Source organism: Puma concolor, chromosome B1 (assembly GCF_028749965.1).
Source record: "Puma concolor isolate L17-30 chromosome B1, mPumCon1.1.hap2, whole genome shotgun sequence".
In the NCBI taxonomy this organism is placed as follows: domain Eukaryota; kingdom Metazoa; phylum Chordata; class Mammalia; order Carnivora; family Felidae; genus Puma; species Puma concolor.
The window spans coordinates 15,379,810-15,392,816 of NC_141670.1; the positions used below are offsets into that span (position 1 = coordinate 15,379,810).

Here is a 13,007-nt window from a genome sequence, read left to right on the forward strand (position 1 = left end):
CAAATAATAATTAATTCTGCCATGTTTGTTAATGAACGAATGATGAAGAGGGTGTTGGAGGCTGTAATTAAAGATAAAACAAAATCAGAGGGAGAAGGCTGTTCATGTAATCAGACTTCCAGAGAACTGTAAGAATCCATATCTTGGAACTAGAATACACATTTTCTTCTAGAATGAATTCTCTGCATAGGTGTTTTAAAGCTTTAAATAGTTTTATCTTTTTTTATTTAAGTGTATTTATTTTGAGAGAGAGAGATGGGGAGGGGCAGAGAGAGAGAGAGAGAGAGAGAGAATCCCAAGCAGACTCCTTGCTGTCAGCATAGAGCCCAAGTGGGGCTTGAACCTAAAATCATGACCTGAGCTGAAATCAAGAGTCGAAGCTTAACCAACTGAGCCACCCAGGTGCTCCATTACCTGATTTTTAAAGAACGAATAATCATTTGTGTAGAAATTTTATTTAAAAAAATTCATGTTCCCTGGGGCATCTGGGAGGCTTAGTCGGTTAAGCTTCCAACTCTCAATTTCAGCTCAGGTCATGATCTCATGGTTCTTGGGTTCAAGCCCCACTTAGGGCTCTGCATTGACAGCTAGGAGTCTCTTGGGATTCTCTCCCCCTCCCTGTGCCCCTCCCCAGCTTGCTCACTTGCTCTCTCTCTCTCTCTCTTTCTCTCAAAATAAATACAAACATTTTTAAAAATTCATGGACCCCAAAATATAATCAGCTGCAAACATGTTATCAGGTGAGCATTTTCTCATGACACAAAATTTAGGACATAGAGAACGTGATTTCTCCAGGATATGGGGAAAAGTTGAAGCCCTGGGCACTCAGGAAATTAATTCAATCTGGAAATAGGGAAATCATTCCCTATTGCCCTAGGTTACCTGTTTATTTAAAAAAAATTTTATTAAAATTTTTATATGTTTATTTATTTTTGAGAGAGAGAGAGAGAGAGAGAGATGGAGCTTAAGCAGGAGAGGGGCAAAGCGAGAGGGAGACAGAATCTGAAGCAGGCTCCAGGCTCTGAGGTGTCTTCAAAGAGCCCGATGCAGGGCTCAAACCATGCAATCATGACATGAGCCAAAGTCGGCCATTCAACCTACTGAGCCACCCAGGTGCCCCTTAAAAACTTCTTTTTAATGTTTATTTATTTATTTTGAGAGAGAGAGAGAGAATAATGTTTACTTATTTATTTTGAGAGAGAGAGAGAGAGAGGAGGGGCGGAAACAGAGGGAGAGAGAGAATCCCAAGCACAGAGCCAATGCTGGGCTTGAACTCACGAACCATGAGACCGTGACCTGAGCAGAAATCAAGAGTCAGACACTTAACCTACTGAGCCACCCAGTCACCCCTAAGGTTACCTGTTTAATATGAGGGCTAAGGCTTTCCACCAATATCTGTGGAGGAAACTTTTATTAAGGTTTTCTTTTGCCCTGATATGTAGTTGCTTCTGGGAGTCCTTAAATTCCTTGAGAGCCCCTGACTGGGGACAGGGGGCCTCAAGTTCAAGTGACTGTGGGAACTGAGGGGCTGGAACAGGAAAGGAAAAGTCTGTCAAGGTGGACAGAAGGATGAAGGAGGCAGGGGACTTAAAGGAGGATACATGAAAGGATTCAAGGGAGCTAAGGGAAGATCAAAAGTGGTACAAAGAGGAAGGAGGAATGGAAGTGATGTGAAGGGAGAGGTCTTAGATTAGTCAGTCCGGGGAAGCTACCAAAGTTCCAAATTATCCCTAGTAAAATCATGCCAGCGAGACATTAGCACGGTGGCGGTGAAACATACAGTCAGGAGGGATTTATGAAGGGGAGGTTCAGCTGACTGAGAAGTTCCTGTAGAAAAAGGATCAGGAGGCGCCTGGGGGGCTCAGTTGGTTGAGTGTCCAACTTCAGTTCAGGTAATGATCTCACAGTTTTGTGAGTTGGAATCCCACTTCGGGTGAGCACAAACCTAGCTTTGGGTAAAACACAAGCCCCAGGTGAGCCCGCCTCCCTCTCTCTCTCTCTGTCCCTGTCCCTCATGGGATTCTCTCTGTCTCTCTGCCCCTCAATCGCTTGCACCCTCTCGCTCTCAAAAATAAATAGAAAGGAAGAAAAAGAAGAAAGAAAGAAAGAAAGAAAGAAAGAAAGAAAGAAAGAGGAAGGAAGAAAAAGAAAGAGAAAAGAAAGAAGGAAGGAAAGAAAAAGAAAAAAGGAAAGAGTCTGAAAGAGAAAGAAAGAGAAGAGAAGAGAAAAGAAAAGAAAAGAAAAGAAAAGAAAAGAAAAGAAAAGAGAAAAGAAAAGAAAAGAAAAAAGAAAATTACTAAGAGGAGACATTACAGGTAGGGGATTCTTGCTAAATTGACTTAGGATTCTTGCTGACAGCAGACCAGGGTGGTCAGATATCAAGGGTGGGGGAAGTCACTAAAGTGACAGGATTAGCAGGATTCTTGCTACAACTGGTCTAGGGAGGCCAAAGACAGGGCCCACTGGTGAGGCCCAGTGAGAAAGAGGGCTCAGAGGGGCCTGGCTAAAGTTTGGTCAAGAAGAGTGTCTTTGCCAAAGGCCGCTGAGTGTAGTATTTATGATGGGGTTTTGGCTGGTGTTAACAGAGCTGACACTGTGGCACTTTCCTAGCAAATCATAAAACATCGGGTCATGTAGGAGTTTCAGAAAGAAAATGTTGGAATTCAAATGAATTACTTGAGGCAAAAAATCACTTCCGTGGGCAGATTGCACTGATGAGCCGTTGAAGGAACCAAGCTCTGAGCTCTTAATGCATCACCTTTGAAATAGGGCTGATCCAAGGCATAGGTGTGAGGAGACAGGCCTGTTTGTCTACAGGCAGATTCTGTCCAAGACTCCAGACCACGGAGAGAGGAGAGAGAGGGCTCTCTTAAGTCCAGAGCCCAGTTGTAGGTCTGGGTCCCCCATCCCCTGACTGGGCTCTGATTAGAAACAATAAAATGTCTTAACAGAAATGCTATAACGTCTGCAATGACCCTCAAAGGACTTCAGCATAGGCAGTGTGGGATCAGTCTCTGGTGCAGGTGCAGGTAATGTTGAAAGACTCTACCAGAGGATGAATACACACTCCAGGGAACGTTTGTTGGAATGTGAAGGAGTATCAGATGCTCTAGAGGCTGCTAGAAAGCACTTCCCCTGTCTCCACTCCCCATAAGAACCAACGGCTTTGTTGTTTAGCATAATGGATCTTAGAAGTAATGGTCATTGGTGGCATTAATGATGTTCAAAATACATGAGTTTGTTGAAAATACTGTATCAGACACAATTGACCTTACTTAAAACAGGGTATTATCGGGGCGCCTGGGTGGCTCAGTCAGTTAAGAGTCTGAATCTTGATATCAGCTCAGGTCTTGATCTCAAGGTCATGAGTTCAAGCCCCGTGTTGAGCTCTGAGCTAGGCATGGAGCCTACTTAAAAACAAAACAAACAACAACAACAACAAACAACAAACAACCCAAAGTATCAACACAGTTGATAATGCATGCCCTTCCCAATGCAATCTCTGTTTTAGGATTTGAAACTGATCTGTATCCACAGCTTTGTAGGAAGTTTCTCTCACCTGACTCTGACTGAATGTGGAGCTAAATCTTGCTGTTAGAATGTTGTCACGTCTGCCTTAAGCGAGTCTGTTATGCAAGGAATTTGTCTGAGAGCCAGTAGGACAGAGAACTGTACTTCACTGAGTTTACAGAACTGGTTGTACAACTTTTTCATGCCTGCTGGCTTCCAAATGTTTATTTTATGGCCAAATTCAGTCTGAGACTTGCTTTCATTGTAACAAAGCACCTGGTAATGAAGTTCAGAGGCACATAAGCCCACATACGAATGTCTGTGTCCCTTAGTTTAACGAGTTCCCCCCAAAGCTCTAGAAAGCAGGCACGTATTGTTAAGGACCTTTGTTGTAACAGGTGTTGTTATATTTCTAGGACCTTGCATATTGGTTCTTCACCATTAAACCCTTTTATAGCAAACCTCCCCAGCTCTTTTATTAGAAGGAGTAATAAAACTAACTAAATGGCATTGAGCTAGGGGTGAATTAAAAGAGGACACGCTGCCACTCCAGGAACCATTTTTTTAAATGTGTGTGTTCCTGTTTGTATGTTCGTGTGTGTGGATGAATCAGTTCAGCTTTTGAATGATACTAGGATACCAGGCTGGTGTCCTGCAGCCAGCAAAAGCCCCTTGAGGCTACTGTTTCTCCCCTCTGGCCTGATTCCAGTGTTCTTTTCACATCATTTCAAAAGGCACAGAAAACCTCCCCGCTCAAACTTACTTTTGCACTATTTGCTGGTCATTTTAATATCGGTACGTGCTGCCACCCATTGTGGTCTGTTTCTTTCTTTGTTCCCAATCTCACATCTTTGTACCACAGATACACCAGTGTGGGACTCTCCGTCTGTGTCCATCAACTTTTGTTTTGCTAAGTAAGAAGATGCTTACTTCTGGCTGTGGAGTGCGCCGTGAAATTCCTTTGGGGAACCCTGCAAATAAAATAAATAAGACCATCAGGAGTCTTTAGACTTATTAAAATTCCAGACTCTCTAAAAACAACATTTCCTGTCTAATCTTAACGTTAACAAAATGATCCGTTGAGAGCCAACATGTGATTTGGGGATGAGCTCTTTTGGGCATTATCTGCGTGACATTTAGAACGGCCAAGTCATGGTCTACCTTAACTGGTCAACGTGAAACTTCCATTCTTCTCAGATGCACTTATAAATATCACATAAAGGTGTGTACATGTATGTGATGTGTGAGGGCTCACCCACCGCAAAACAGCAGAGAAAGCTGATAGAAAGTCATACTATCAGTTTAACTTCTTTTTCACTCCTGGCCTTGCACTTAGCTTTGTGACCACTCCGAGAACAAAACCAACAGGAACATATGGTCCCACAAAAATTGCCATGTGTTGAGTGATTCCACAGAGGTGTTACTGGACAGCAAAGTTTTCAGAAAGGGCCTTTGCTGTTTGTTAGTGGCAAAAAAAAAATAAAAAATAAATAAAAAATAAAAATAAAAAATAAATAAATTCCTTGAAGGGCAACTACCTCTTTAAAAGCCAGAGGATGGGAGATAGGGAAGGGAAAAGGCTGTGTGATAGGAATTTATGCCAATGGAATGCAGACGAGTTGTACTTATAAGGCCTTGTACTTGTCCAGCTGGGAGTGGGGCTGTTCAGGGAAGCCAAGGAGATGGTGTGCTTTTGGACACAGCAAAATCCAGTGATCATTCTTGATAAAAGCTTGTGATATTTATCATCACGTTTGATGTAGTAGAACGATTCCTGGAATTTGAATCAAAACTCTGGGTGGGAGGACCACTTACCTAGTTCCTTAACCATTCTGAGCCTAGAGCTTTCTTTTGTTAAATGCAGATAGTATCTCTCACCGAGGTGGGCAGCCTAATCAGAGGGGTAAATGAAAGTTTCTATGCCAGTACCGGGAACATAGGAGATCCTCCATGAAGGTTAGTGCTCCTTTATTAAAATCAATAATATAAGTGTACTTTGTGTATAGCCTTAGTTAATTTTATGTTTGATTCCCAGTTATAAAATCTTTGAGGGTTGGGACCTTTTTTTTTCTCTGAAAAATTAATAGCAATAAACATAAAGAATTGATGTGTATTAAGTTTTTGTTAAATGAATTGCACTTCTTAAAAATATGTTAAAAATGCTAATATAAGGCAACTTCCTCTTACCTCTGGAGACAGCCTGGAGGTTATCTTTATGACTCAGTGAAGAAAACCCCTCTGTACTGATGGGATAGCTGAGCTGAAGTTAGGAATTTAGGGAGTAACAAGAAATCCCCTCGCCAAATAGAAGTTTGTAGAATCCCTTTCTCTGTACTCTAGGACAGGAATCAGAGTGCAAATATTGCTCGGCACCTAATCAAAACACAGGCTTCCCCTTTGCTCTCACTTTTAATGCATTGGCACCTGTGCAGGAAAAGAGCAGAAAAGGAACGCATACTCTGCAGGCTTCCATGGCCCCTTCTGTGTTCATCTGTAAACTGGAGGTTGGAGAATCCCTGCACGGAGGCATGCACACAGCTGACTCCTCCTTGGGTACTGGCCTGATCAACAAACAGTATGTTATATACTCCATGAGGGCCACATGGTTGAACTTGGGTCTGACAAAATATCTTGTCTTCTGGGCTCACCTAGAATCCTCTTAAGGTCAGGACGGCCAGTTGTAGTAGCCCTAGGTCACTGACATCAGGAGTATCCACGTTCCTTTGCCTCGACCAACCCTGAGTGTTGTAGAAACTAGATTTATTCTGGTTCATAGAGGCACAAGTTCTCCATATTATTCTTTTTAATATAACTTCCTTCACTAAAAATGAGGTTGGGAAAGTATTTTGAAGATTAAATTCTTGAACAGGCCGTCAGAATCAGGAGGTTCCCAGTATTTCTGCTGTTCTTTCAATTTTTCCAGAATCAATCTCCTTTCTCCATTTACCCTGTCATCTCTGTCATTAAAACACAATTCTCAGGGCACCCGGCTGGCTCAGTTGGAAAAGCATGAGACTCTTGATCTCAGGGTCATGGGTATGACTGCCACCTTGGGTGTAGAGATTACTTAAATAAATCAACTTAAAAAATAAAAATAAAATATGATTCTCTGTTAACTCCACTTGTCTTTGCCTTGGGACCACCTAGCCTGGGGTTTGGTAAAGTTTTTGACTCCATGACTGTCAACCATTTGTCTTTCCATTATTCAAGGACTCGAGCTTTCGCTGCATTCCCCCTATACCACTAACCGAATTTTATAGATGAGCAAAACTGAAGCTCAGACAATATATAACTCAACAGATCTAATTTCAACATCTAACAAAAATAAACTGACTATAATCCACCTATGATTATGGATCCCTTTACTTTTTTTTTTTTTTTTTTGGACTATTTTGCTCTTAAATAGACTTTTCCAGCTATTCTACCTAATTAGCTGCCAGTGTTACTCGTCTAAATATCTTTGTCATTATTTTCTCTAAGTCGATATACCATCAATTCAAGAGGAGAAGAATAGGTTTGAGACTGGAGATTGGTAATATCTGTTCGGAGGGGTCAAGCCTTAATCACAAAATCTCCTATATTTTGAATGATACCATAGGGGAGATAAACCTTTCTTTTTCTCTACCTTCCCACATTCAATAGCTGGAGGATCTGCAAATAAAGTTGACAGAAGACAGATTAACAAGAAAAAAAAAAAAAAACAAGAAAAGATTTCGTTATATCAGAATGCACTGGAGTTTGCAAAGAGACATGATTCAAGGAGGGAATTAGTATTTGGGGCATATGTGCACACATGTATATGTATGTATGTATATATGTGTGTATATATGTATATATGTGTGTATATATATATATATATATATATACATACACACATATCATTTTCGGCGAGACAAAGGAAAAGGAGTTGGGGGTTTCTGGCGGTAACTTATGGGAAGTTAAGGGAAGGAAAAGTAAATAGGGTTGTTCAGAAAGGTTTGTCATGCAAATAAGAGTCCCCTCTGGGGCTCAGAGTTCTCTGGAGGAGTTCTCATCTTGATAGGGCAAGAGACACACCTTTATAAATGGAAATTTATGTTCTGCTTTTAGACTGGGAGAGGGGAGAGAGCTAATTTCCTTTAGCTCGAGACAATCCTTACACCAAGGTGGCACATTTGGGGGTGGGGTGCTTGGTTTTCTTCATACCCAAGAGCCTGAACAGGTAGGGCTACTGATTTGGTATTGGCACACAGCACCCCCATTGTTATTTCTGTTTCCTGCAAAAGGGGTATAAGCTCCTTAAGGGGAGGAGAAATAGTTTCTTTAGTTTCAAGTTCCTAGTGTTCCCTCTTAAAAGCTACCCTTTGTTCAGTGCCCATGCTATGTCACGTGATGTGCATACGTTCTCTCCAGGACACTTCAAGGTAATATAAACATCTCACTTTATAGATGAAGAAATTCAGGCTCAGAGAGGTGAACTGACTTACTAAAATTATTCAGCAAATATATAGCAGAGGACTCAGGCCTAGATCTGTGTGTTAGTCAGGATTCTCCAGAGAAGCAGAACCAAAAGGATATGTGTATACAGAGAAAGAATTTTATCCAATGGAATTACCCCCACGGGACTATGGAGGCTGGCAAACCCAAATCTGCAGGTGAGCCAGGAGGCTGGATACTCGGGAAGGAGCCAAAGCAGTTCAAGCCCCAAAGCAGTCGGCTGTAGAACTCCCTCTCGCCTGGGGGAGGTCAGCTTTTGTCCTATTTGGGCCTTCAACTGTTTGGATGAGGCCCGCCCACACCGTGGAGGGCAATGTTAATCACATCCAAAAACACCCTCACAGAAACATCCGGAATAATGTTGGACACATAAAAGTAACTATCAGCATCTGTTAACAGCCAGTTCCACATTCATTTCTCCTTATTATACATAGGTTCTTCTCAAACATGGGTTAATTGCGGGGCATCTGGGTGGCTCAGTCGGTTAAGCATCCCACTTGGGTTCAGGTCATGATCTCGCGGTTTGTGGGTTCGAGCCCCGCGTTGGGCTCTGTGCTGACAGCTCAGAGCCTGGGGCCTGCTTCGGATTCTGTGTCTCCCCTCTCTCTGCCCCTTCCCATGCTCATGCTCTGTCTCTTTCTGTCAATAATAAATAAACGTTAAAAAAAAAATGGGTTAATTGGTGACCTTGAGTCAGGTTCAAGCCCTGCACACTGCTCTTGGGCAAAAGCTTCCCCATCTTAGGTGAAATATATAATCAGTTCTATGTAAAAGGTCTTATTTACAAAGAAAATCTTTAAGGGATTTTCTGCCTCCTGAAACATAAAAAGCAAACCTGATATGAGTGGTTATAAAGAACACATTCTCTAAGCATCCTAGCCACAGAGCCAGCTTGAGAGACCTCCAGGTAAATTTTAGAAACCCATCTAATACAAGGAAGTAACAAGAGATTAGGTTGTTATATTTAAGCAAGGCCATTTTATTCTTACTTTCTGAGAGAAGAGCAAAGGAGAATAAAAACAGGCTGATCACATGCTGGGAATCGATACCATGTGTAATGAAGTTCCCCTAAAGTTGCAGTTATATTTTAGCTTACTTTATATAGCAATTTTGCTCTTAAAATATTTAAAAATTTTTGATTAAAACCAAAGAATGATGGCTTCAAATAAACCCATTCCCCAGTCTTTCTGTCATTCTGGAAAGTTTCACTAGTGGGTTTGAGGCTAGAAGCTGAGTGGTAAGGTCAGTAGAAATGGTTGGGGAGGGGATGTCCAGCTAAAAGAGGAAGTTTGCAAGTGATCTGGGATGGAAAAGCTTTGGAAACATAGTCTTGTCTGTTCTTTCAGCAAAAGGGCCCTGCATGGAACTCGATGGCCCAAGGCATCCAGTATTTTATTTTCATTTTGGTATGTTTATATCAAGGTAAAATACACACAACATAAAATTTACCATTTTAACCATAGTTTACAATACCGTGGCATTAAGTGCATTCACAAGGTTGTACCACCAACACCACTATTGCCAAGACTTTTGTCATCATTTCAAACTCTGTACCCATTAAACAGTAAGGCCCCTAGTAATTTCTGATTTACTTTCTGTCTCTAAGAATGTGTCTATTCCAGGTACCCTACATATGCAGAATCATACGGTTTTTGTCCTTTTGTGACTGGCTTCTTTCACTTGGCGACATGTTTTCAAGGTCCCTCCATGTTGTAGCCTTTATTCCTTTTCATTTAGAACTTTATTCCTTTTTATGGCTGGATAATATTCCATGGCATGTGTATACACCACATTTTGTTCATTTCTCAATCCGACTTATTATTTGAGAAGATGTTCACTGAGAACAAAAAGGATGTTTTCTCAAAGGATGATAAAAAGACATTCCTTTCTGTTGAACAGGATGTGGTAGGCAGGTATCAGTGTGAGGTACGTAGCTAAAAGCACACGGATAGAATTGCCTGGATTGGCACGAGAGCCCAATAAAAATCATCCTTCCCTATTGCCTTAAACAGGTAATCCTAGTTTGCTAAGAGTTTTGGGGTTTTTTGTTTGTTTTTTCGTTTTAACAAGAATGGATATTGTATTTCTACATACTAACAACAAACCATTGAAATTGAAATTATAAGAAAAAAACACCTTTTAAAATAAGATCAGAAATATTTAAGAATAAATCTCACCCAACTAAAATATCTGTCCACTGAAAACTATAAAATACTGCAGAGAGAAACTAAAGAAGGTCTAAACAACTAAGGAGATATATACCATTTTCTTAGAAAGAGGACTGATCCAACATTGTTAAGATGAGCATTCTCCCTGAAATTGGCCTCTAGATCCAGTGCAATTCCAATCAGAGACTCAGCAGGTTTGTATGTGTGTGGAAAGTAATAAGCTGATTCTAAAAAAAATTTTTTTTTATCTTTTAAAATTTACATCCGAATTAGTTGCATATAGTGCAACAGTGATTTCAGGGTAGATTCCTTAGTGCCCCTTACCCATTTAGCCCCTCCCCCCTCCCACAACCCCTCCAGAAACCCTCAGTTTGTTCTCCATATTTATGAGTCTCTTCTGTTTTGTCCCCCTCCCTGTTTTATTATTTTTGTTTCCCTTCCCTTATGTTCATCTGTTTTGTCTCCTAAAGTCCTCATATGAGTGCAGTCATATGATTTTTGTCTTTCTCTGACTGACTCATTTCACTTAGCATAATACCCTCCAGTTCCATCCACATGGTTGCAAATGGCAAGATTTCATTCTTTTTGATTGCTGAGTAATACTCCATTGTGTATATATGCCACATCTTCTTTATCCATTCATCCATCGATAGACATTTGGGCTCTTTCCATACTTTGGCTCTTGTCGATAGTGCTGCTATAAACATGGGGGTGCATGTGTCCCTTCAAAACATCACACCTGTATCCCTTGCATAAATGCCTAGTAGTGCAATTGCTGAGTCGTAGGCTACTTCTATTTTTAGTTTTTTGAGAAACCTCCATACTGTTTTCCAGAGTGGCTGCACCAGCTTGCATTCCCATGATTCTAAAATTTTTATGGAAATGTAAAAGACCCAGAATAGCCAAAACAAGTTTTTTGTTTTTTTTTTAAAGAGCTGAATTTAAAAAGAAGGGGATTAATATGACTAGATCACAAAGCTTACTATAAAGGTACAGTCATTGAGAAAGAATAATTTTGGCATAAAGATAGACAAAGTGAGGGAGCATAAGAAAAAGTTGAGACAGGGGACAGGGGACCCACACATGAATGGAGAATCAATGTTTTACAAAGATGCAAAAGCAAGTAAATGGAGAATGAGTCTTTCCTATTTTTCCACTGTGTCATCTCAACAAATGATGCCAATGCAATTGGTAATCCATACACAAAAAGAAGCTCAATCCATACCTTGCACAATATACAAAAACTATGGATCATACAACTAAATGGAAAACCTAAAACTATAAAACTTCTAGAAGGAAATATTTGTGACCTTGGGTTAGATCTCTTACATATACCACCATAAACACGATGCATTCAAAACAAATTGATTAACTTTAACTTCATCAAAATTTAAAACACCTGCTCTTCAAAAGATGCTATTAAAACAGACAAGTCACAAGCTAGGAGAAAATATTTTCAAAGCACATATCTGAAAAAGGGCTTATATCCAGAACATATAAAGAATTCTCAAAATTCAATAATAAAAAAACAAATCCGATTTTTAAATGGTCAAAATATTTTAACAGACACTTCACTGAAGAAGCTAAAATAACTACACGAAAATATGATCACCAGAATTTGTCATTAGAGTAAATTAAAACCATAATGAGACACCGTTATACCTTATTAAAATGGTCAGAATCTAAAAGACTGAACACAAGTTTTGCGAGAACGTGGAGGAATTGAGCCCTCACATACTGCTAGTAGGAGTGTAAAATAGTGTAAGTATTTTGGAAAATAGAGTGACGGTTTCTTAAAAATTTAGATATACACCTATTATATGATGCACTCATTCCCCTCCTAGATTTTACCTAAGAGAAATGGAAGCATATGTCCCTACAAAGACTTCTACGTGCATGTTCATAGAAGCTTGACTGGCAATAGCCCAAAACAAGAACCGACCCAAATGTCCTTCAACAAATGAATAGATAAACACACTGTGGTGTTATCTGTGCAAATGAAATAGTACTCGGCAATGTAAAGGAATAAACTGTTGATATATGACAGCACAGACGAACGTCCAGATTATGCTGAGCAGAAGAAACTAGAGAAAAAGATGCAGAATGTGTGATTTCTATATATAATTTTGGAGAGTACAAACTAATCCATAGTGGCAGAAAGCAGATGGGCTTTACTTGATGGGGGCTAGAGATGGGGGAGGACTCACAGAGGGGCACAAGGAAATGAAACTTTTGGTGGTGATGGATGCTCATCATCTCAGCTGTGGTGATGGTTCTGTGGGTAGCTACATATGACAAAACTTCTCAAACTGTACACTTTAAATACGTGCACTCAAATATTGTACATTTTGCCATATGTCAATTATGCTTCAATAAATCTCGAAAAAATCCACCACTTTGTGCTCCACACACTATTTCTCCAGTTTAAAAAGCCCCTTCTGGGGCGCCTGGGTGGCGCAGTCGGTTAAGCGTCCGACTTCAGCCAGGTCACGATCTCGTGCTCCGTGAGTTCGAGCCCCGCGTCGGGCTCTGGCCTGATGGCTCAGAGCCTGGAGCCTGTTTCCGATTCTGTGTCTCCCTCTCTCTCTGCCCCTCCCCCGTTCATGCTGTGTCTCTCTCTGTCCCAAAAATAAATAAACGTTGAAAAAAAAAAATTAAAAAAAAAAAATAAATAAAAATAAAAAGCCCCTTCTGTGGTTACTGCCACATTTATTGGGTGAGAGACCCTATACTGATGTCAAGTTACAGCTCACAGCGGGATCATCGGTCCTTATAAGTGCCTGTTGAGAAAGGCCAGGCATCTTCAAGATGCGAAAATACGCGAGGAAACTAGATTGGAAGCAACTGGGGAGG

General features: G+C 40.6%; 1 long non-coding RNA gene across 1 annotated transcript in view; it reads right to left on the reverse strand.

Moving 5' to 3' along the window:
- The window catches only part of LOC147581472 (uncharacterized), a 40,329-nt gene that overhangs the window by 9,860 nt on the left and 17,462 nt on the right, over positions 1-13,007 (reverse strand). The window contains exon 2 of the long non-coding RNA XR_015249948.1: positions 4,274-4,481. This is a non-coding gene — a long non-coding RNA (uncharacterized LOC147581472). The remainder of the gene's footprint in view (positions 1-4,273; positions 4,482-13,007) is intronic.